We start from the raw sequence: 27047 nt of genomic DNA on the forward strand, positions 1-27047 counted from the left end.
AAATTCTTATTGGGTTGATTCAATGGTTCCAAAGTATGCTTGAAGTTTTGAAAGCATTGCGTGATCTATGCATTGACAACATAGTTATATGGGAAAGTTACCAAAATACCCCTCTAATTTGTGGAAATTCCCAAAATACCCCTCAAATTTCAAAAATTCCCAAAATACCCTTGTATCTATTGTAGCTGGATTGTTCATAATTTCCTAATCTTTATTCTTTTTTGACAATGTATATCCGTTTTTTAGTGCTTAGCATGTAATTTGTCACAAATTACCTCCCAAAAAAAGACAATTATGTCTAAAAATAATGAAGCAATTCATCACCAAAGCCTACAAAACCAGCTCAAATTCTAGTTTTAGTATATTGTATTCATAGAGAATCAGTCTTCTTATGAAAAGCTACAATTTTTTTAATTTTTGGATAAATTTACTCTCACAACCAGGGGTGTTTTGGGAATTTTGGAAAATTTGAAGGGCATTTTGGGAATTTTTGACAAAACATGAGGGGTATATTGGGAATTTTTGAAATTTGAAGGGTATTTTGGGAATTTCCACAAATCAGAGGGGTATTTTGGTAATTTTCCCTAATTATATTTATAATTATGGGTCATTGGAATCAATATTTGCAGAAAACTTGTAAAGAATTACAATGTAAATGCTAGGCTTTGGTTTTCACATGTGACCAGTGTGTTTAGGGAATGTCTTTTTTCCTAAGCGGCCGGGTTTCCTCCTCTTAAAGATGCAAACCGGAAAAACCAGTAGAAATTTTTGTTGAATTTGTAGGACACTTAAAATATTTTCATGTAAATTTTACTAATTTTTCTTCCCTTTACCTTGGGCTGCAACTGGCTAATCTCAATTTTCAACCGGCTCAAGGCTAAGCTGAGGCAAACCTTTCCTGAACACTCCATGTGACTTCAAAATTTGCATTTTGGAAAATGGGATTTTAAAAAAAAACAAAAGATCTGTAAAGTTTTGAAAAAACATCTGTGAACTTCAACAACCCAATGTTTTACTGCCTGCATAGAAAAAAAAGCACTTTGGGAACATTGGTTGGAAAAATTCCACCGCACACATGCGTGCGTAAGCACTACTGTGACAAGTTATTGGATGCATGCATGAATGTGCAACATGAAAGTTCATCACAAATGCAATATAATATCTCAAAGTCAAGTGTTCTTTTGAACTTTTATTGTATGGCAGCTTAGCAAGTTGTGATACCATACTAGGCTACTCTCTTTTGAATCTTGAAACCTGTTGAATGCTAAGATACCTTTTTCATTATTATGAGCCTTTGGCCTATGCTAAAAAGTGCCTTGTAAAAGCTGTGTTTGAGAGGCAAGTAATGGCTATTTCCTTGTGGGCATTAAGCTGCCTATTCAAAAGCACCACATTTTCCTCTTGCTTTCTAGCATTTGCACACATGTATTGTCATGTTAGCCATAAAGTGAGGTTCTTACTTTGTATGACTTTTGCTTCACTTACTTGAATTGATACCACAAAGAGATAAAATTAGGAGAATCTCTAACTCTTTATGTTTAGTATGATAATTTCAAAATTGAAAAGGAGTTTACGAAGAAAAATGTTGCTTCATGTGTGTGTAAATTTAGTATGATAATTTCTAAATTTAAGAGGAGTTTATGAAGAAAATTGTTGCTTCATGTGTATGCAAATGTAGTATGATAATTTCAAAATTATAGAGGAGTTTATGAAGAAAACTGTTGCTTCATGCATATGCAAATTTTTCAGCCAAGAATTGCGGTTAATTTTGAAGCACCAAAAATTTATCCGGTCGCTCTCAATAATACGACACAATTTGATTTGCTATTGCAGAATTATTATGCAGTCACACTCCAAGATATCGACACAATTGATTTGCACTGTAACAGTACATACACAAGTGATTTGCTATAAAAGGGCACCACACACTTTAGTTAGCACCATACTCAACTCTTGGTTGATAGCACCATATGCAAAACATGGACTTTAGTGATTCAAAAGTAAAGAGGTGCAAGCCCTCACCAAAAAGGGGCCAAGTGAAGAAAGATATTGCAATCAAGGTTGTCAACAAGGTTTCTTCCTCCTTAGTGTGCTTTAAAGCCACAAAAATATCGTCATCACCAAGTGGTGGTAGCAACAGCTCTTCCTCCTCAAACAGTGGAGGTAGTTACAAAAGCTATGCTTCTTCTTTGTTCTCCTCTGGCTTTCCTTCAAGCTCTTCTTCCACCTTCAATCTAAGCCCAAAGTACTAACTCTCGTAGAAAGGATGTACTACAAATGTACAGGAGCTATGCTTTTTCTCCCTTCTCTTGGCTCGCCTTCGAGGTCTTCTTCAACCTTGTTTTACATTCTAAGCACAAAGTAAAAGCTCTCCTAGAGAAGAGGTACTTCAAGTGATGATATCATGTGGAGCCTTATGAACAACTAGTGCTTTCATTGAAGATGTGATCTGACAAATATGACCATGTTCTTAAAAATAGAGATTAACTAGACTCTCTTGAGGGGCATCATTATGGGGTTACAGGAAATGGTCTTGATTCATTGTTGCTCTACTCTTTAATTTGTTCTCTGTTTGACAAGATTGATACTTTCATTAGTTAATTTCTTACTAGGATTAAAAATAGCTAAAAATAATGATAGTTTTATTGATTGGATAAAGTTAGATGGAGGTAACTTGTTGGGAGACATCCTCATGTCGGTGTGATGAGATGTGTTGAACACTGCTCGCATTATGAATGTTTTGAAACTATTTCTGAGTGTGGATGCGTGTGCATGCACGCGCATGTCCCCTCTCACAAATAATATATTTGCACAAAGCTACAAAGGCCTTTTGTCCTTCTATTGGAGGACATATCAAATACATACCGAAGGCCACCTATTGGCTATAATCCATAAAAGTTGCTAAATCAAAATGGGTCACGATTCTCAACCCTTAAAAGACATATCCTTGACTAGAATAACCCCTTCATGTATGGTCATGTAGAAGGGTGCACCAATAAAGCAAGAGAGCAAGCCCGAACACATGACAGAGTGCACAAGGCTAAAGTCAAACTTTTTCCTTGTTCTTTTGGTGTGTGTGTTTGCGCGCGCACGCATGCGCTCACTCATGAATATGTAGACATAGCATGTGAGTTCAATAGAAGGGGTTGTTTAGCCCTATTTTTCCAAGGGCTCCACCTTTCTAAAATGCCTATAGCACGTGCATTAAGAAGTATTTATAAGACCTTTCTTCACACACACACACACACACACACACACACACACACACACACACACACACACGCGCATGCACACACACACACACACACACACATTCTCACTTTCTTTGTATACCTCACACATACACACATGCACACACACGCGTGCGCGCGCGCACACACACACACACACACACTCCTTTTGCGCACACTTGTAAATTTTGGGATTTTTTGACTTATCTTTGGCGTGTACTTTTTGTCAGATAAGAATGGGTAGGGTACAAATAACTTGCACAAGTGTAAAGTTCTTCAAAGCCTTATTAGCTAGAGTTTTCTCTTCTTTTTTGGCAGATCGCACAAATCTTGTGCGAAACAACAAACACGTCCATGAGCGCTACCAAGGTGGCTTGGCTGAACCCATGACCCAGGTCACGATGGTCAACAAGTGCTCAACCAACCAAGCTCGCTGGAGGTTTCTCTTCTTAGCTGGTGGTAGTTGGTGACTTATACTCCAACTTTTCGCAAGTTAAAGTGTGGGTAGTAGAAGTAGTAGCTCCCCCTTTCTCTTACTATTTCTAACATCTCTTGTCATTTTATGTTCAATGCTTTAGACTCTATTGCATGGACATGCTTGGCCTTCATGTGACGAACTTGTTTCATACCTACTTCCTAGGGGGTGGCTTTTTTTAGCCATAACATTGATCGTACTTTCTTACGAGCCATGACTCCCTCAAGCTCCTCCACACTTGCTTCCTACACAATTATGAGCGTATGCAAGATTTCCTACAAGGCCTTCGTAGATTTTTGTGCTATCTTACTACAAAGTTGCCTACCACCATACCCTTGTTAGCATAGCACACCTATGCATAAGAAGCAATGGTGAATGAATGTGTGTGATTCTATGAGGACCATATTAGAGTAGGTTTGTGATGCCATACTTCAAACACAAATACTCAATGGTGATGGTATTGGTCTCGTCTTCATCACATGTATTTCACAAGAAAGCAAGTTTAACTTTGGAACATTGAATGCATCATGAGGTAGCTTGCCATTCTTGGTGTAGATCAAATTGCACACACACACACACACACACACACACACACACACACACACACACACACACAATCTCTAGCAAACATGCTAGGTGGTCTTGTTCTGATGTGAATCTTTTTTCCTTTTGTCCATACTCACAATTGTGAGTGAAGATGTTAAAGTAACTCTACAAAAAATGTACAAGGAACTGCAAGCACAGCTTGTACGAGGGGACAACATTACCAAAGAGAAGCTATTGGTTACAAAAATACGAGAATTACTAAGATAGTTACATTGGAGGGTCAGAGGACAATGAAACCAAGATGGATTTGATATCTTGATTCCAAACTTTAGAGTTCTTGTGTTTTCCAATTGGGAAGACACTTACCTACTTTCTTGTACAATCTATGTGAAGCTAGCTCTTGAGAGGTATTTTTCAAAGATGTGATGGCTCGTAGCCTTCCAAATTTGTCTATAGTAGTAGAAATAGACAATTTGGGTGCAGAAGGGGGCCAGGTTGGGGTTGCATCTTGACATTGTAGTACCTTTTGTGGTGTTATCTAGAAGTGAGTGTGATGGATTGTACTACTTGATTCCACTCACCAGAGCTCCTCCTTTTTCCAATTGATACTATCACTTCCCTCCTTTCTTGGATAACCTTGTTGAAGCCAGTAATTGAGAGGTCATTTCTAGCGCCGGATCCTAGTCCTTTATACATGTCTAACATACCAAAAGCTCACACTTTGCATGTAGCTTAGAAGAGCTTGGTTCTTCAAAAATCTCCCCATATCTTGAGGAACATAATCCTCCATGTCTTTTGAATCCATTTGCCGATTTTGCCTATGTAACATTTAATGCACTAGTAACTTGTGTGTAGCGGAAATGGATAACATAGTGAGCATTTCATTAAGAACAAGTTCCTAATGAGCATAGAGAGAGTACTTAATGGAGAAAGAAACATAGCAATTTACACCTAGCTAATTTGGCATTGACAATACTTGAAAAGAGAGAGAAATAGAGCAATTGACACCAGTTGAGGACCGGATTTCATGGAGCCGGTCCCCCTCGAAAAGGCTTTGTATTATAGGTTTCCTCCATCAAGGGAGACATTTTACAATACAATACTTTGTGTTCCTTCAATAACTTGCTGGTGCAATGAAGATGTAAGCTTCAAGCACCAAGCTTACACTTGAAAAACATAACATCAATTCCCTCACGGTTTCAGACCCAAGAGCTCACACACCTTTGAAGATGGTGAGAGCTAGCGGGGTATGAGAGTAGACCTAGAGGAAGAAGAAGTATTCTTACAAGAAAGACTCCTCACATATCACTCTTAATAGCTTAGCATAGCTTAGTAATTAGCATGGTAGAGGAGATGAGCATGCTTTGGAGCTTGGATCGTGGTTGGATTTTCATCACAAAGCCAAGAGTTGTTGGTGTAGGCCTACCTTTTTACAAGCTTAGAGTAGATGATGAGCTTTCCATTAAAGCACATTATCCATTGATGGTCCATATGTGATTGGCTATCATTCCCCACCTAGATTCTAGCCATTGATTATGCCATTATTTATTGAGGGGGGAAAACCAATTTGTTTTAGGAATTGGGTTGTAGTAGATTTCATTGGCTTGAGGTTTAGAGAATTTTATGTTCATTGGCCATAACCAAAGGCTTTCCACACTAGCCTTCCAAATGGACATCAAAACATTGTCTAGATCTTTGACAACTCTATTAATTAGCAAACTTTCAGTTTCATTGAGGTGAAACAGTTTTGATGTGAATCCTATTGTTTTTGCCAAACTCACAATTGTGAATGGAAGTATTAAATTATCCATAAGAAGCGTACAAAGTAACCTCAAGCTCGTGTTGAGCCTTGAGGGATTCAGCAATACATCAATAATCTACTTGGCCCAAGATAGAGGCGAGCCATTATTTTTTTATTGTTTACACATCGTTGGCTAGTTGCAGTCATGACAATGAGGATGGCCCAATTCCAATCGTTTGAGTTCTTTCTTCTTCCAATGGCCAATAATCATTCTTTGCAATAATCACTTCCCTACTCTCTTCACTCACGTTGGGGGTTTAAGAATGATAATTTTTATCATGAACAAAAGAAGGATCAATAGTACATCATCTACTCACATATTGTGAGTTTTGCAAAATAAAAAAAATGCTAATTTTTAATATAACACTCATGATATGCGAGTTCTGAAAATAAGAATGATAATTTTTGAGGATACACATACTTACACGCATTTGTAACCACACATGGTGTTAACAAAATGGAGTTAGTCATAGCGTCTACTTACTTTGCTATATGGGGTTTTTACGATTTTAGGAGTTTAGCATGTGTTTCATCTGCTTGGTGTCAGGTTGTTAATTGGTACAATCTTTTTATTACGGTTCTAAGAAATTACTATCCACGTATTGCTTACCTACGAGTGTGGAGGCACTACCTCTGGCAACAAAACCTCTGTGTGTGTGTGTGTGTGTGTGTGTGTGTGTGTGTGTGTGTGTGTGTGTCGTCGGGCTATAGAGCGCATTGGACAGAGCAAGGAGAGAGTGCCATGTGGTAGCAAGGGGGAGGGTGGAATCTCTTCCCCCTTTATAAATAGTATAGATATAGATAGACCTCTAACAATCTAGATTTCTAGCACATTGGGCACACATTATCACTCACAAATTGGGTGTTGTTCTCGTCTATACATACATGTTTTAAGTAAATTTGGAATGCATGGCCTTCTTGTATCGGGTATGGATTTCTTTGCTCTTGTATCATCATCATGGCCATAGTCTTAATACGATTGCACTCGTGCATACTAATTTACACATGCATACTCACACTTACAAACTTATTTCCACTCTCTCTCTCTCTCTCTCTCTCTCTCTCCAACAAACATGCTCTGTTGCCTTATTTTGGTATGAATCTTCACTCCCATTGGGGTTGGAAATGATAGCTTTTAAGAATATACATATTTACACTCTCATATATAACGACCAGGGCATATTTACATATGCTTGCTAGTGTAGATTCATTTTGTAACTTCACTCCAAATGGAGTTAGAACATAGCTTTTTCTTACTTTGCTATATGGTTTTTTTTTACGATTAGAAGAATTTAGCATGTGTTTTATTTTCTTGGCCTTTTGATTGGGACTAATCAAATCCATCCCTAAACAAACTACCTATTATTAGCTTAAACACAGGACACCAACCACTATGTTGACTATGATATATAAGATTTTGGCAAAAATGATAGCCATTAGGGCCAAAAGGCCCTCAAAAAGGGCTATGTAAGGAATTGGTCAGCTTGCTAATTAGCGGAGCATTTGACGATCAAAACGGCTCCAAATTTGGTTTTGGGTATTCGAAGCATACCTAGAGCATTTAAAGAGTATCCCAATACAGATCTTTCAGTATGAACAAAAGATGTCATTTTCACATTATTTTCTCCCCTAATAGGCATATTTTGTTGGCTTGGCGGCAAATACAAAATTTTCACTTTTGAATGATGGTTTTCCTCACTACTCTTTCTCTCAAGCCATTTCATTAGGCTCTCTTCACCCTCACAAGCTTTCCAAGCTCTCTCTACCTTCATAAGAGGACTGCCATTTCTGGTCCAGCTAGAAGGACCACCGCGGTTTTTCTCTTTTCACCATTGCAAGAGAACCACCATTTTGTTCTCTTCATCCTCACAAGCTTTCCAATTTTTCTCACTAGTTTTGCTTGAAGTGAGCTTGGCTACAAGCTCACTTCAACCCTCACAAGTTTTCCCATCATTTCTACTCTACATGGAAATCATTTACCTCTCCTTACCCTCACGAGATTTCCAAATTTTCTCACTAGTTTTGCTCTTCCTAGAAGCTCACTTCAGCCTCACAAGAGTTTTCCAAACTTTCTCACTAGTTTTGCTCTGGTTAGAAGCTCCTTCAGCCTCGTAAGCTTTTTCACCATTTCCACTCTGCCTAGAAACTCATTAAGTTGTTCCATATGGAAATGAAACTCAACCAAGTGTAAGAAACCGCGAGGGTTGTGTCTCAAAGGCTGCAGGTGTCTGAGCTCAAGCATTACAAAGCCAATAGAGCAAGAAAATGGATATGGACAGAAGTCAGCTTGTATTCTGTTGATCCACAAACTAGAAGGTAAATAGAAAAACTTGAAGCCTTACTCTCATAAATAGATTTCCATGGTGGACACATACATTTGGAGAAGGATCCAACTATTTCTAAAAGGACAGGAAATGTTTTGCAAGATGCTTCAATAGGAGGTTTAAAAGCCAAAAGATTCACTTAGTTTTCTCTGTTGAATTGGATCTCATGATATCCTGCAGCATATGCTTTATCTACATGGACCATATTTTGCAAAACAAGGGCCCATTGCAACACATAGAAGTCACATTATCAAGCACAAACAAAGGGAACAAGAAAGGGAGGATGAAAAAGAAGAAGCAATGCACTAAAATAACTACTCAGTCGGTACCAAGGGAGGCAATTATAAAGGATAAGATCAAAGAACCAAAAACAACCACCTTGTTGTGAACATCACAATCATTCCAAGGAGGAGACTATTTAGATGCAAAGTTACAATATTATTCCTTGCAAAAGACTTCATTTTAACAATATAGTTCCTTGTAAATTTATTTTAATTCTTTTTGTAAATTTACTTTCAATCTCCTTGCAAAACATCATTTTCACAATATAATACCTTGTAAAGTTACAACATTTGTTCCTCTAGACATTGCAACATCACAATTAACACTTTATTTCCCATTTGCCACACAATCATTTTACTCATCTGTAACTCCCAAGACAAGTTTCCTTTTAACTATTCTTGAGCTTGAAATTTTTTCACTCTTCTAGGTAGACTTCCATGTGACCATGATCCTATAACAAAGCATCTAGAAACCATTGGCATGGACCATCATTATTAGAATCTTCATCATCCTTGAGCCCCTTTGCCTTTAAGCCATGTTAATAAAACTTTGTTGCTTCAGCTCTTTTGACTCAACTTAAAATTATAACTTTCAAATAGAGAAAAATGGCAAAATTTTAACATCACATTCGAGTCCGAAATGCCCAAAAACCCCAAAAACGTCTGGCTATATGCTTTGTCCTGACACCCCGAGAGGTCGGTATGGCCAAAAAAGGCCTTTGGAGGCACTATCCCATACGGTGCAAAATGAGGGGTCGGCAAAATACACCCCGAGAGGTCGGTATGGCCAAAAAAAGCCTCCGGAGGCACTATCCCATACGATGCGAGGAGAGGGGTATGCAGATTCTACCTACCCCTCTCCTCACACCGTATGGGATAGTGCCTCCGGAGGCCTTTTTTGGCCATACCGACCTCTCGGGGTGTCAGAACAAGGCATGTAGCCAATCATTTTCGGGATTTTTGGGCATTTCAGACTCATTTGTGATTTCAAAAGCTTCAAATAATATAGATTTTAAAAGTTTCAAGTATTATATATTGTAAAATACAATTGAGTAATTTTGTGACTATATGCTTGGGTCCAATATGCTTAATCGATCTGTATATAAAAAGAGACCAATAGTAGGCAAGAAAGGTGAATCTATGAATGCAAATAACCCACATGTCACGATTTGGGTAATGAGATTCTAAAACTAACCCCCTATCCTGCAGTGCAAGAAGGGCATAATGTTGGTGCCAAACTGGTGTTCCAAAAATGACCCACACAACACGAGGGTTGGGGTAGTGAGATTCTAAAAATACCCCCTATCCCATTGTGCAAACAAGGCATAGTGTGGCACCAAATAGGCCTTCTGCTAATATCTTGTACGTATGAGAAAAACCATAGGAACCCAAATAAGAAGGTCACTCGAGAATTTTTTGCACAATGTGGATACACTGCCGAAACGGGGCGAGTGGGGGTAGAGTGACTAGATCAATCAAGCCACAATCGCACAGTGTGGTCATTGATCCAAAACAATGTGAGAAAGGATGTCTTCAGGTGTGGTCCTATGTTGATGTAGATATTATGTATGCATGTGATGAGTGCAAGCTCTTGATGCGGTGCTTAGAAGTAGAGGATAAGTGAAAAGTAGACATTAAAAAAAATACAGATCAGTCATTGATAGGTGTCATCATCACTGTTTGAAAAGAAAGATTTTGTATCTTCTAGTTTAATATTGTACAATATTAAATAGAAAAGAGAACTTGTACATTAAGCCTAGAATATGATGTTATCCATCAAAAACAACAGGAACGCCATCAAATATAGGCAATTTAGCCAAATGAAAGCGACATTTAGACGTTTTCCACTAAAGTAGGAGCACAAAAGCTCAAGCTAGAGGAGACAAAAATGCCATACTTCTGTATACGTGTCAACAAGTGAGTATTGGCCTATTTCTTAATCCGTGGATTACCAAATAGCCCTTTTTTAGACGATTTTGGCCCTAATGTGAAAGAATGTCTTCTATCTTGGCGAAAATCATCGCCCCCCACATCAGCATGGTTTTATCAAGAAAAGATCAATCTATGACAACATATTACTAGCCTTGGTTGGAATGGAATATGCCCAATTCTCTAAGCAAGAATGTATACTAATGCAATTAAACCTAGATAAGGCTTATGATATAAGAACGTGGTCCTTTGTGTAAGAAATGTTACACCACTTGGGGTTCAGACCATGAATTTGTCAAATTGTGCTCACTCTTGGGGAAGGTAGCTCATCTCAACTACTCTTCAACTCAAGATTAGTTGGCTCATTTGATGTCAAGAGATCCAGCCATCAAGGTTGCCCTTTAGCCCCTCTTTGTTTTGCTGCATGCACCCACCCTTAATGGATTTGTTGGAGCAGGTAGCTGCAAGGGGAACAATCCAAGAATTGAAAATTAAAAATAGCAAACAATTATTAATTAAGATGTTTGCAAACAACTCATTGCTATTTCTACAAGCTGAACATAAAACAATCTCAGAACGGCACTGGATTTGGTTCAAATTTTTGTTGTTGCTTTTGGCTCTCAATGTAGTATTGAGAAGTTGAGATTAATTTCTCTCTTAGAAGGAGAAAATTTTGACTTTGCTGGATGAATTGGAGAGATTGTCAAGAGGGGCAACACTTTCAGGTATTTACAATACCTACCTATAAGGGAGGGGACGACCTTCAAACAAGCCTTTGATTGGTTTTGAGACAGGCTTAAACAAAAAATGAAGAGATGGGAATTCATCCTGATTCCGTTTCATTTCAGGGAAAAGATTATCAATAGCTTCTTGATACCATACATAACCTTTGTCTCTCCTTTCCTACATCTATCTTACAAGAACTAGAAGACATTCCTCAAGCCCATCAAGGAGTTTATATGGAGAAACAAAAAAACTAGAAGTAGACCGTTGCACTGGGGTATGTGGGATGCTATGGCCAATCCCAAGAATAAAGTGGTTGGGGCATCTTGGACCCTCTCATCCACGGTGAGGCCTTATTTGCAAAATTGATTAGGAAATTAACAAAATCGGATGAGAGCTAGGCTTGTATGGCTAGAGAATGGTGCTTAATGCTAATTTGAAATCTAAAGGGGCAAGTGGTTGAGTCTTAGTTTACAAAACAATTTATTTCCCCAAAAGGAGTGCAAATTGAGATAGAAGGCTTCATTGGTAAATTCATAGGCAAATGTTGCAAAGCTTCCTCACTCTCTTCTGGAATGAAGGGACTAGATATTGGAGAAACATAGCTTTACACTGGTCTTCTTGGGGCCCCATTGTACAAGGGATAGTTCGTGATACCAATTGGACCGAGATTGCAAGACAACTAAACAAAAAAGGATTTGACACTCTGAGCTCTTTATGGAATCATCATGAAGGAGGATGGCAGTATTAAAGAGGTCAATAACCTTTCCCTTCAAGAGGAGGTCCTTGTGGGTAGACTCTTGGATGCACTCTTGCATGTTTTCCTCCCACTGTGTTCTTTGACAACTGAGTGGAAAGCATGGAAGTGGGGAGGTGAAGGTCATTTGCTTCACCCTTGAAAAAGAGCATTTACGAGAAATTGGCTTTCTCTGAGCAGTGGGTTGGACATCTCAACAAAATTTGGTCCAAAAAGGAGGAGTGGGATCAAATGAAGCCAAGTCCTAGATAACATTTGGCACTCTAAATGCGAAGATGATCAAAAGGTCTTCCTGTGGAGAAGACTATTTGGTTTTTTTCCGGTCAAGGTGAGAGGTCTTGGCAATGGAACTTGCATCAGATGTAACCAAAAACCTGAGGAGACCATATCCCACCTCATTTGGGGATGTCTAGTGATCAAGAGCTTCACTAGAAGAGTCTATAGATGGGTCTTCTTTCAGCTAGGCACCCCCTTCTTTAGAAGAGACCTAGCACTAGGATTGAGATGCTTAGTCAATGAAAATTTAATGACAAAAGTTTGTATCATTAGAGCTGTTGTACTAAAGACTAAAAGCCATATGGGCTTCTGGGAATGAAAAATTATTCCAAAAAAAGAAGAAAGTGATGCATATAGAATGAGTGTTAGAAACGTGTGGTTGGTTTATCTCAAGCAAGAGGAAGCAACTTGTTGAAAGTAAAAAGATATGACCTCCATGGATATCTAGGGCGGTTATAACATGGAGTAAGTGTATATGTCAAATACCTTGGGGATTTGTGCCCATTACTTGACCTCTTTGTATATGTTGGATGACCCATGTAAAAAGGCTATGCCAGAGTTTGATGTTTTCTTGATTCAATGCAATTCAAGCTCATATGAGAATTTTTAAATAAAAAATAATATTGTTTACACCTTCCTCTCACAATTGTGAGTTTGACAAAAAAGGAAATAGTATTTTTCACACGTTTCTTATCTATAGAACATATTGGTCATGCATATGACCCAGCAAGGAGTATCTAATACGGACCCACATAGTATAAGTTTATCTATTGTTTACATGATGTTATTTTAGTAGTAATGTTTGACACCGATAACAAGGAGAAGGGGGTCGTTGACGCCTATCTTCTCAAGAATATGGTAACCACAATATTGACGCTTGTTGTATTATTTTGGATGGTGATATTTAAGAGGTTCCTTCTTTGGGATCGCTTCAAGGAATGTAGAGGTAGTAGCCAAATTGGCTCGAGAAAATTTACATTGGTTATGGTTTCTAATGATAGCACATTGTGAATCTATTCTATGGTCATGGGAATGAATTGTACTTACTCAAAAAACATGTAATTTCAAAATGTTTTTGTAGTTGTATTCTATGGTAAAATACTATTTTATACATAGTCTGCTTTCTCCATTGTATGATTCAATAGATTGAAACGTTTAATCTATTGTTGGATAATCAATATAAAAAAAAAAACACACACACACACACACACACACACACAATGATGGGAATAAGATTGTGCTAGCTAGGGTGGACAAAAGACAAACATGGTGCACACAAGTGAGTGTGTGTAGGCTAGATTATCACTCAAGCAAATTAGGTTCCAGGTTCAATTAACTTGGACTCATAAAGATGATCTTGATTAGTTGCTAACCCATCACAAGCTCACCATAAACAAGAGAGATGTAATGAAAAATGGAATGAATTTTTGTATTCATGAAATTAGCAATGCTCTAATCCAAGAGCAAAATTCTAAAAAATGTCTCCTTTGCTTTAATCCAAGAGCACCTTCATCTTCTTCAATGATTTGTCTTCAACTGCTTCATGGTATTTGTCTTCATATCCTCCCCTGGAACAAGTGCTTGTTTCCCCCCTTTTGTTGTGCAATGAGGCTTTATTGAAAACAAGTGCAATGAAAAAATACTAATGTAAAAGAATTGCTAATGTGAATGCTAATGATGCTATTGTCGGTTTTCCCTCCCCTGGAACTGAATTTTTGAATGTCCTCATGGTGCCTTGGAGCTGTCTTTGCACTTGGAGACTCTCCAAGGCCAGTGTGTAATCTCCATGAAACAACACAATGAAGTTATCCTCCTTAATAATGGATTTAGTGACATACATTGTAGGAAATTGTGCTTGGCTACAAGCTTTTCAATTTTAATGTGTTCTTTAAAATTTCCCTTCAATGTGAAGTACCACTTCACTCGAGGTTAAGTCATTCTTCATAAATGATGGTCTTTCTTTGAATGTCTTTGTTGAACACCTTGCAATCCTTTTGCAATGCTTGAAATGCTTATTTGACACCGAAAAGAAGTTCCCTTGAAGCTCGAGGGAAGAAGTTTCTTATGGACCAAAGGAAACGTGCCTACTTTGTCTTTTTTACCTGTTTGCTGGCTAGGAAAGGGCCCTTAAATTGCCTAAGGTTTGGGGAGTTCTGACTCTTGGGAAGAGGTTGATGGCGGTCAAAAGGTAGCCTTAACATGGGTGCCTCTTAAGCCATGTTGCGTTGTGGGATCATGGGCTTCAAGAGCCTAGTAGGCGGGGTCAAGACAAACAGCACATGGGTGCATGGGAGTGTCCTCTTGTGGACCCAAAAATAAAACCCAATATGCCCTACTAAGGCGGCATCGCGTCCGATTGTAGGCAAAAGAACTTGGCACAGGAAACACCACTTGTGGACTCGCTTGGCCTATGAGCCCAATTGAGTGGATGCTTTCGCATCCGCCCATGTTGCTCACTTTCCAAAGTAAGCAATGTCAACTTGAACCCCCTCCAATGAAATTTACACACTATATTTAGTGCATTAGCCAACAAAGAAAGCATGTTTGATTGTAAGAAGGTCCTTAAAATAGGATGTTAAACCCGAGTTAACAGGGCTCCATACACACACACACACACACACCTAATAATAGGTAAAAGTTGAGGATAGGATTGATGGAGCTCTTGGGCTCAGATTGCAGAGCTTAAAGGCTCTATGGGAACCTTGCAAGTAGCACTTTAGAATGAGGAGAGAAATGCACGTTAATTTTGAAATTGAGGAGGATTAATTGAAGATGCAAACAACTAGAAAAATGACACAAAAAAAGTATTGATTAAGGGTCTCAATTAATAATTAACAAAGCCTAGTACTAATTAGGCTACTAATGATCAAAGAGTAGTAGCCCAAGAGTTCCAAAACTTGAGGACATGCTCAAGATAACCATTAGAGCTCTAATTAGGTGGGGGGGGGGGGAGAGAGAGAGAGAGAGAGAGAGAGAGGGCCAATAATCAAGGATCTTGCTAATGATAATTAATGAACACTTAATCATAATAACAAACTTAGCTAGCATAACCTAATTCTCTGATACCACTCGATGGGAATGGGATTGCATTAGCTAGGGTGGATGAAGACAAACATGGTGCACACAAGTGAGTGTGTGTAGGCTAGATTATCACTCAAGAAAATTAGGTTCCAAAATCAATTAACTTGGACTCATAAACACGATCTTGAGTAGTTGCTAACCCATCACAAGCTCACCATAAACAAGATAGATGTAATGCAAAATGTAAATTTTTTAAATTCGTGAAAGGTTTTGATTGGGGATTGTGCTTGTATGAGCAGAGCGGTGAGGTTTCATGGTTGAAACTTTAATGTTTTAAATTGGTCTTTTTAAGTGTTGAATGTGGTTTGGTGATCCTCTCATCATAATCTCGACTACCAAAACAAGAAAATTTCATGCACAATAGGAAAGAGGGTTTGTGACTTTTCTGTCCCATGAACGCTCTCAGAATTTAAACCATCTTTAGGAAGAGGGTTTGTGATTCTCCCATAAACACTTTTTTACATAGTGTTAATGATTCTCATCACAAACTCTCACGGCCATAGGTTCCGCACCTTCCCAGCTAAACCACACACATTTCGACAACTTGAGTGCAACAAAAGAGGTTATTAAATTTCCTTTTTTTCTCACATTTTTACATACAAATGGGTATCATAAAGTGGAATTGAAAAAAAAAAGTAAAAATTGTGTATGAGACTTGTCAAACTTCACACATAAGAAGTTTTAGAGATAGTCCTTGAACGCATGCGATATACACAATTTATATATAGTGATCCCCTTGAGGTTCTTGCCAAGAAGACACCATGCTTCTGGCTATGAGAGTGTGTGAAAGGGAATTTGAATTTTTGAAGCTTATTAATTGATGATGAACACTTAAGTGTAGCCATGGAAGTCTCACTCTCACACACATGTACACACACACACGTCAAGGCTTTGATCATATCTAGTCATAGAGGTAAGATAAAAAAAGGTTTATTGCTAGTGACTAGCCTTTGTCACCCAAACAAACTACAAATTGTTCTTTGAAATTGTACTTTATGCTCACAAAGATGTATATGTTCTACCTAGTAAATTGCAGTGAATTGTGTATTTAAGTCTTCTTGGTTCATAACAAAATCAAGCATAAACTCAACCACCATAGTAGAATAAAATATATGCAGATAAAAAGAATGAGAGTAATCTTAGATTGAGAGAATAAAGGGAAGCACTAAGAGCAGAATGTTTTGTAATCTTTTTGGTCCAAAGAGAAACACAATTCTTTGTTGGAAATGAATTTTATGATTAATACAAACACTAATTCCAAGAGAGTTCACATAATGGAAATTGATCATATAATGAAGAAAGCTGGTCCCAAATCAACTTTGTGTCCTTATGTGAATGAAGACTGATGGTATACTGTTGAGGATTATGAAAGACCGGATTTGAGCAATTCACATGCTCCTATATGATTTTTTGGAATTTGAAAATTGCTTGTAACAAAGCCTCCATACTCGTAAGAGTCAAAGATCACCATCATGGTCACTTTCCAAATGGCTGGTAGCTTGACTGGTTGATCAACTATGCCGGAGTAGAACTTTACCAATCTTGCCAGTCCGCATTGATGGGCGGTTCACCATCACCGCCCGTAGCAACCTCGGAATGTACTTCATCACGGATTGAGTTCATGTTAGAATCATTACTCCTCTTTATCGTGGGAGAGAACTTGAGCATGTGACAAGTGTCTCTCAAGGTATAAGGAGGGAAACCTTCAAATTTTCACACTACAACCAAAATCAGGCCCAATTGAGTGAAAATACTAAAAAAAAAACAAAACGGTCTCTTTTTTTGGTGAAAATTTAGCACCAAAAACTCGCACAGATCACCAATCCGATTCGAGAGCACGATGTGGCTCTAATAGTGTTGATAGACCTCTTTCGGCGTGTACAAAAAGTAGAGTGTATATGCATGGTTATATGTACAAAAAGATGTAAATACATGCATTGGGAGCTTTGCAAAGTGGTTCACGTTTTAAAAAAGATGCAGTGTGTACACATTGTGAATAGTCAGGTTCGTGTGCCAGTAGTCAGGCATGCAGACATGTTTGGATAGGGAATCGGGGCCTTGGATATGGTTTTTCGTGGCCTCTTTTGGCTCTAGAGAATGTGTTTGAGCTTTCTAGAATGTAAATAATGCAATCAACAAGTGTAGACACTCTCATCTCACCCGAGAAGTTTGGCATATGAAGTAACTGTCTATTTACGGTGCCTGGTCTGCGGTGATACGTGCACCACCCTAAAAGTGGTCAAAAATGTAATGTGGGGATGTGGAAAAGTGCTTTGGGTATCAAAGATCAAGTGGTTGAATTTTGGAGTCCGTTTGGGATTTTTCCCGCAAAAAATGCTCGTCGAGGTCCAAAACTGGGCCTAAAAAGGTAAAAAATGGCCAAAAATGGTGTGAAAATGCTTCAAATTGCCACATCGCTCATGGTGGTGTGAGTGTTCAAGATGAGGGATAATTTTTGAATCCAAGTCTTGGCACTTTCACCTCTTTGTGTGTGGGAGAAAGTAGGGTTCCTACAGATGGTCGAATGCAGTCCCGTCGCGTTTGCATCCTGATTTCGAGTGTGTGGAGGAGTGAATGAGATCTTTCTCTCTTCAATTTTGCACTTGGGAGAGTCTATGAAAGATCTGAGATTTCCATGGATGTGTGTGTGTGAGGAATTGAGGGAAGAACGTGCGGATTTCTGCAAGACTATGGGGCCCAGTATCGGTGCCATTAGGGTTGGCGCTACTCCAAAGAGTCCAACAGAGTGGAGTTTGGGGAAGTCTTTGCAATGGTTTGAGAGAGGACTTTTGTGGATGGATTTTTTGAGTTTTGGATGGTTTTTCTTGTATATTTTTGTTACCATCAAGTGTAATTTCAAGTGTTGATCAACTCGACTCACCTTGTAGTGTCTGCCGGGCAGGCAATGGCTTGTATTTGGAGTTTGAATTGAGCTTGTGGGTAGTATTTTTATTGAGCTCTTGAGTGGTGGTGAGTGTGGATTGGAATTTAAGTAAACTCCTTATGTGGTGTTGAGTTGTCTGGGTGTGTGAGTGTGCGCAGGACATCTTTTTCTCCATCATCCTTTGGAGATCATGCTGGGGAGCGGAAATTTTCCGGTTCTGCACCTAGGTGAAGAGGTTTTTCTATGGAGTTCGAACATCATTGAAGAAAAGTGGTGGTTTGGTTGAGGTGCAAGAATTCAACTTTTGTGGAGTTACTCTCGCAAGGGAGAAGCGACTTCAAAGGGATGGCATATAGTCGGCCAGTGTTCACAGGGAAGGAGGATGTGAAGGACTAGATTGCGGACTTCGAGTGGCAAAGGCTTGGTATGCACATTGTGAATGATTAAGAAAAGCTTCATGTATTTCCTATTGCACTCAAAGGAGAATCTCGCAAGTGGGTTGAAGGTTTAGAGGAAAAAAAAAAGCAAACATGGGAGCAGGTGAAGTAGGCAATTTTTGGTAGGTTTGGAAAGAAACTAACCACAATAGAAGCAACGAAAAAATTGAGAGATTTGCAACAAGATGTTCATGCTGACTTTCAAGATTTTTTGCAACACTTCAAAGGACTTTGGGTGCAATTGGAGGCAGCATTCCCAGTCACCAGTGAGACTAGTACCAAGATGTCAGGTTATCAGCAGTTGAAGTTTTTCCAAGGCCAAGCCAATACTACGAGTTCCTGACGTACCAGTACCAGTGCTGCCAATACCGGCATACAATTATTTAGCCTACGAATGGGCTTCAATAGGGCCACACAGGTTGAAATATCAGCAAAATTGGAGTTTTGAATTCCAAGTTATCAGCAATTGTAGGTTTGCTAGAGCCAGGTTTGTGTTGGGTTAGCCGCCAACCAGTACCAGTGAGACCAGTGGGGTGGCCAAGCCGATGGAATTTGTTCCCGGTCACTAGTGAGGCTAGTACCACAGTGAGACCAGTGGGGTGGTCGAGCCGATGGGCTTTGTTCCCGGTCACTAGTGAGGCCAGTATCAAATGCCAAGTTATCAAGTTATCAGCTGTTGAAGTTTTGCCGGACCAGTTTTGTGCTGGGTTAGCCGTCAATATAGTTATAACATTATAGTTGCACCAGTACCAACAAGACTAGTATTACCTGTACAACACTCAAAATCTGAGGCCAGTACCAGTATTCAAGTATTGAGCCGTGGAGCTTAAGGAAAACTAAGAATAGAATTTAGAGGGGCAAAAATTAGGGAAAAGCGAGGATTACACATGCCATGTAGAAGCTAAATAAAGATGGGGGGGCTAAAAATAGGAGGTTGGATGCGCCCTAAAAGGTAGCTTTTAGGGACAGTTGAATATAGGTTTTTTTGGGGGACAGTTTTGGGGGAGGAGAAGAATTTTCGGCGAGCAGGCTTTGGAGGTCGAGGTTTATCTGGCAAGCTGTGGATTGTTTCCATCCGATTTGGGTTATCTAAAGAAAGGATTTCAAATCAATAGGCAGACTGACATTGGAGTATGCAGCAATTATGTATCAAAGGTTCCAGATATCCATTTAATGGAAACATCTTCAGATTGCCAGGTTCAATTATATGTTAATATCTATTCCAAGTTGGATTCTACCCATTGATTATATTTTGATTAGTGATCTCTTGAAATTTTCTCAAAGCGTCTCTTTTTTTCTTATTAACACTAAATCTACCTCAACCGCACTGGTTTTCCTTGGTTTGCATCTTGATTGTTTCTCCATCTACAGCCAGAAGTGCTTTCTTGGTCGATCTTGGAGAGACGTGCACTCCAACAACGTGAGGTGCAAATTCTTTCTTGTTTGTATGGATATGTACAATGGTAGGTGGAGGTTGTGTCAAAGCTTGTATTTCCATATATGAACTACATGAAGCAAGAAGCTTCATTTTTTTTAAATGTTTGAGCTAAGCGAAACAAGCCTTTCTCATTTGGGTAGCCAAACTAGCTCCGGACTAGGTGTATAATGTTCTATGATTTTTCCCTTCCCACGATCTTCAATCGACTTTATCTCTGTAGGATTTGACTCACATGGGTCTATAGGTGACAGGTAAGAACACAATCTACGTTTTGGCACCCAGATTTGATCATTTCCTTCATAGTAGCCTTGGGCTTCCAATAGTCATTTAGAAATCCAACGCAACATTTTCTTACATTTTTGGGAGCGAGTGGGGTGTCTCTTACAAGGCTCCAGTTTTTTTAGCATCAGCAATGGTCTCTAAAGAAGCTTTAGGGACCCATGTGTATGTTTTCTATATTATATTATGATGGGGTCTTGTGTGTTTCAAGCTTTGTTTCAGCTACAGAAGTTGAAGCTCTAGAGGGTTGGGCTATAGTTACGGATGGTTCAACCTCTTGGACATGCATTGTTTTGGGTTGTATTTTCTTGGGAGGTGATATCTCAAGGACTATCGCTTGAGTGGCAGGGCTAAGAGTTGGTTTTTGTGTTCTGACACTCCCAGTCTCCTAATCAATAGTGCATTTGGTTGCTATCATCCACATGCATCCTAGGTTTGTATTGCCCTCCATATTTCCAATACGCATGACAAAAAATTCTTGAGCTGCAACCCCGTTGTCATAACTGACAGTTGCCAAAAACTTTATTCAGGAGGCATGTGGTGGAACAGACAAGATAATCAAGTCAACCTTCTCACTAGTTGTCTCGATACCCGTGATGTGATTTCTATCTTACATTCACCTGGGGGGGAGCGCATTAGTGATGCAGTCACCAAGGAGCTTATGCACAAACTGGAAAATGTGGTTAATGAAGATTATGTGAAACAAGCTTGTGAGGAAGCTTGAATCAGCACTAAAGCCTACAAGGTTATTTTTCAACTCCTAAAGGATGCCTGGAGCATGGCATTGTGGAGAACATGTTTTCCGTTTTGCACAAGATCAACCTTGCAAAGAAGTCCACAAACAAAGATGTGTTCTCTTGCATTGAGACATACCTACACGTTGATGAAACAATATCTACTTCACTTTATGCTTCATGCATGCCAAAGACAAGGGGAAAAACTAGGAAAAACTCCATAAGATCTTCGGAGTTCGGAGGACTTCCCTTACACAATGTGAAACAATATGTTTGTGGACCTCAGAAGGCTTCAACAAGTTATGCTTAGATTCTATGAGTTACCTCAAGAAAGTGACACAATATGCTTCTTACTTTTGGTTGTATTCTTGCTATCATAGAATGTGATGTCTAAAGTCTTGCCTCTACTATTTTGTAGTGCTTGGCAGAACGGTCACTTTTGTGCTAAAACTTGATGAGTGTCAAATAGGGAAAGGTCAAAGGTTAGACATGTTAAGCATCACTTCAATGAATGAAGCCCTATTGCAAACAAAGCAAAGGGATTCAATCAAGTCATCTCCCATCTTTTAGTATGCAATCAGTGAAAGACATTTGGTGGTTGGGTGCTATCGAGGTGGCCAAAGAGATCAATAGAGTACTTTCATGTATTTTTTACAGAACTCCATGGATAAAAGAAGTAATACACTCCAAATTTGTGAGTGAGAATTTGGAGGTTGAGGTTTTGGGTAGCTTTGATGTGGAGTGGCACCTGGGTGGGGACTTAAAGACCATAAAGTGTTTTCTTGGCTGCAAACAAAGAGCTTTTTTAGTCTATCCTTGTCCAATTTTCACTCGGGGGTACAAACCTAATAAGAAAAAGGCAGAAAAGAACTCTACAAAGGGTGGTTCAATGCTTCCATGGCAAGACGAGGACACAAAGCATTGGATAATTTTGATGTCAAAGATGAAGGCAAGGAATGGGAAGCGTCTGTTTTGAGATGCCCCATGCTCAATGCCCCAAATCGTGTACTAGAGGACAAGGCTTGGACTGCCATCTTTCCACTTTCTCTATGTAATGTACATTTTTGTACATTACATGCATTCATGCACATTTTCAATATTGAAGCTCCACATTGACTATGCTTTCACAATGAAGCCATTGCAAAAGTCCTAGGAGGTGATCATTAGGGTGGAGGCACTTCTCAATTCCATTGGCTTTCATGGTGTAAATGTGTCGATTGCTGCTACAAAGAACGCAGGGGAGGCCTATGAGATTGACCAACAAGTGTCAATAAATGGACAAAAATCCAAAAACTTCTTGAAGAAAGAAACACAAAGAAAAGCATGCCAAGATGATGCTCAAAATAGCTCCAGCCACAAGGCAGCTAACCTTTGGGATCTCTACAACGAATTATACAAAGCTACTACTAAAAATGACTCAAATGGAAAGCTTGCAAACAAGCGCAAGGAAGTTTGGGCAGCTTCTGATAGAATTGTCAAGCTTTTGGGTCTTACTAGCATAGCAAAGGAGCAATGCCAATCATTTCAAGTTGTGTTGGTGGATTTCACTAAGGTTTTTACCCTTTCTTGGGGTGAGAACAACATCACAAATTACATGGTGCATCATATCACATAGTGAAAGCATCATTTTCTCATGTGAACAACATATCTTATTTACACATGGAGCATTTTTTCATGCACAAATATGGTTCGCTTGAGATTTTCAGCACTCAGGGCATGGAGAAGTCCCATTATCAAGCTATGGACTATACTTGAAAAAGATTCAACATGGTGGTGGTGTTGTATAATCTAATTATTTGGAAGAGATTTTCAATTGGTTCTTTCAAACAACATTTGCTTGTAAGCTCACCATGGAGTGTGTGCAACAATCCAACATTGCAAGGAAAGTGTACAAATTGAGTCGCGTTTGAAGAGCACAACAACAAGTGGCAAATGTCAAGGCCCCACTAAGCATGTTGCATAGCATCCATGCAGGGTCCAACAAGGGTCGCGGTGGATTCAGTGCCAATAACTACTCCACGCCAACACATGATCTGGCAAGGGTTGAGGTGGGTTCAACGCTAATAACTATTCTTTTGTACATTTACTTTTGTTAAAATTTGGGGGCACTCTTTTAAAAAATAATAGCTTTTTAAATAAAATTATAGTGTGAAAGAGCCCTTCTAAAATGGGCCCTTATAAATATAAGATCCACTCACTCTCACTTGATTCTTCTCTATAGGTAAGATCCCACCATACCCCATGGTGTGCACCAAACAAACCGCCAACGAGCATTTTCCTGCTGACAAAACACTCTCCAAGGTTGTGAGAAGTCGGCATGGCTTAAAAACACAAGAAAATGCTCGCGAACACGTGGCCATTCTTGGTGAACCTGAAGCTCTGGGACAAGGTGTATGGGGAGTGGACTCATCACATGATCATGAGCGACAGACACAGGAGCAGCAATTGCAGCAGCAGTAAGCACAATAGACACCATATCAAAGATTCAAGAAATGTGACAAACAATGGTGAGAAGAAGAAGAGAAATCGTCATCATCAAGTGACACAAAATAGTCGCCACGCCAACAAGCGCAAGCAAGACTGACTCAAGCTTGAGTGATGCATACAAATAATGAGTTAGAGACAAATCCACCATGGCAGTTTGTTGAGATACCATGCACACCTCAAGTGCCTGTGGCGGGTAAGACACTACCCCAAGGGCAAGGACCTCTCCCCATTTAACTAATCTACATGCCCTTGTAGCCACCCCCTTTTTTTCTTTTTTGGACTTGTGTGCATCCCAAGACACCAGAAAGTCTCAAATCCATCTGAAATTCCAGTGTCCATCCATCCATTCTTTTCCTTCCCCATAACTACGGCATTAGTTACAAAGAGTTTTTTTGCAAAGCAAAAAGACTCCCCTTAGAAAATGACAACACCAAGTTTAGGATTTTTATAAAACTTTGAAACGTAATTGAAAATAATGTACAAGATATAGAAGCAGCTACATATGTTTCATTAGTACTTTGAATGAACGATGTTACATCATTCATTTGAGGTGCCCATAATTTTCTTAGCCATTTCTTGGCATTAAGGGAGTGTGCTATTGCCTCAAGGTTAGTCGAGCACCTTGCCATGGAAGCCAGTGCCAAATGCAGTGCATACAAGGGATCTACACACTAGGAATAGAAGATGAGTTGTTTGGGCCATGGTGCTTAAGCACAAAACTGCTCAAGGCTTTCAAAGACCACGTCATGAAATGACCTTGGGAAGTGAACTCTTTGTGTACAATGAAAACATTGCTAGGAGGAAGTTTACATATGCCAAAGTGTGTTCCCTTGCCGCCTGTACGCACTACAAACTCATCAAGCTCCAGGACATCCTATCATAAACCAATCAAGGGTAATAAAAAGATAATTAAGGTGAGAACAAACAACTTTGAAAGTAGTATAGAATTTACCTCCTACTCCTTTTCCTCCTCTCTATTTCCCTTGGCATCCAAGTCAATGCATGACTTCATCGCATCCACAAACTTTGGCTCATTAGAGAGGGGGGGGGGGGGGGGGGGGCGGGGGGGGGGGGTTCACTAGAATAGGCATCCTTGTAGCTATAATCTTGGCTTGCATGGCTTGGAAATATTCCTCTACCATGTGCAAGTGCTCTACTTCCAGAACCTCCACACATACAAGTGCGATAGTGTTAGTGATAAAGTCATTAAGTGGCAGGAGCTTGCTTTCAAGGGCATTCAGCATGGAGTCAAAGGGGGAAGTGGACGCTAGTGCATAGCACACTTAGGCACTCATCCATGCATAGGCCGAATGCTTTCTCCAAGTCATGCAAAATAAAGAAACTCCTCCCCATCCACTACCACTAAGGAGTGAAGGTCCTTAGTTATACATATAGCCAATCTGCTCTTGTCCCTCACCGAGTTCAAAACCGTGCAAACTTGGATCATCATTGGAAAGAAAAGCTAAACCAAATATGGATGCATCCACAATCTCTGATTCTATGCCCACATCCACCCCTTTTTCATGCTTCACCCTCTTCCTTGAGGACACCAGGACATCCTATCATAAACCAATCCTTGATGCAACAGTTGCCTCTACATAGATACAATTACAGAGATTTCAGCATTCATGGAGGAGCACATCATCAAATATGACATAAATATCTACCCACATGCAGGGGTCTTGATGCCTTGTGATCGCGTGTGCTAAATCCAAAAAGGAGATCATGATCGCTCATTCTCTAAGCGGTTGAAATGGTTCTAAGAAATTGCCGTTAATGCAGGCCATTTATTAAATGAACAAGCCCCGGGGGTACTACTGCCAAAGAAGTGCAAATTGGGGGTGGAGTACCTTTTTCTCTTGGCTACTCTCATCTTCCTTGTCAGATAGGAACCCAATTTGGAGGAGGTGTGACTGCCACACCTTCAGGTTGGCTCCATCATCAAGGGTGCCAAGGAGCAGTAGGGTGTCCCCATGAACCCTTTAGATGAAGGCTAGAAACTTCAACTTGAGTACCCTAGGCGGCTCAAAGAAGTGGTTGAGAAACCCATCATTGTGGCTAGCACTAGTGTTGGTGAACTCTTGATGCACCCACTCACCATTTATACCTCTTATGTTGTGTCATGCGAGTCCATTGACCTCATCATTTGGCCACCTTTGCATAGTAGAGCTTGCCATGGGTTAGTAAAGGAGATTAGGAGGAGGACCTTGCTTGTTGCTACAATGCAAGTGGAAGAAGGGATTAAGTTTTCTTGGTGTGTCAATGGGAGGTGGGAGTGGCAAAGAAGGGAAGGAGTGTGGTTGGTGCAGCAAGGGAGATAGGAGAAGATGGAATACCCTTGCTTGGTGTGGAAATGGGAGGTGGGAGGGGAAGAGCGAGGAGCTTCCTTGTTAATGCAATGGAGGTGGTAGTAGAGAGACAGTGTTGGAGTAGAGGGTGAGTGTGATGGTTGCAGCCAAGGAGGGCTTGGAAAATGGGTTCTAGAGAGAGAAAGTTAATTTTTAGGTGTGGGATAATTTTTGGGGGGGCTTTGGAGAGTTGAATTTTAGGGTTTTTGTGCACGTTCTAACTTTTAGAGGTCAAAAATTTACTTTTTTAACCATAAAATAGGTTAAGAGGGGTTTTAAGAAGATAACCTTTGAATTTATAAAATTTCTAAAAATCTCTTCTTTTCATAACCGGGTCAAAAAGGAGGGAAACCTAGGGTTCCAAGTGCCCTCCCCCCCCACTGAGCAAATGTAGAAAAGTGTAGACTAGGCCACAGAGTTTATGGAAGAGCAAGTAGAACACACATAATAAGATGGTTATGTATCCCGTACCAACATTGGAAAGTATGCATTTCATTTGAATGAACGCACGTTATCAAAATTTTGGGATTTTTAGGTGGTGTTCGAGGCCACCAGAATGAATTTTGACACAAACCTTGTCAAGCAGGTGATAGATACTTCTGATGTTGAACATGGGTCTACAGATATCAATACTAGGGAAGTTTAGGTTACAACAGCAGCTCTGGAACATGTTCTCAGAATACTGTACAACCCCAAGGCCAAGTCACGTATAGCTGACGAAGTCAGCAAGCATTTGAATGAGGATGTTGAGGCCTTAAATGAGAGTTCCTCAACCCGTCGACACCAAGGTCAAAATGGGGTCCTTGAAAGGTCTCTAGGTCCAATAGAAACTAAAATATTTGAGTAAGAAAAATTTGAGGAATAGAACTTTGCCATTCGCAATGGCTTAGGACTATAGCCTTCGAAAAAGACCTAGTCCTGTTTTGCAAACGAAAACGGGACAAAATCTAAAAGCTCAAAAACCTTTTGGCCCTATAACTTTTGCAAATGGGCTAAGGTATCCTTTTCTAATTATTT

The sequence above is a fragment of the Adiantum capillus-veneris genome, chromosome 13 (assembly GCF_014529385.1).
Source record: "Adiantum capillus-veneris isolate H3 chromosome 13, ASM1452938v2, whole genome shotgun sequence".
Taxonomy (NCBI): Eukaryota; Viridiplantae; Streptophyta; class Polypodiopsida; order Polypodiales; family Pteridaceae; genus Adiantum; species Adiantum capillus-veneris.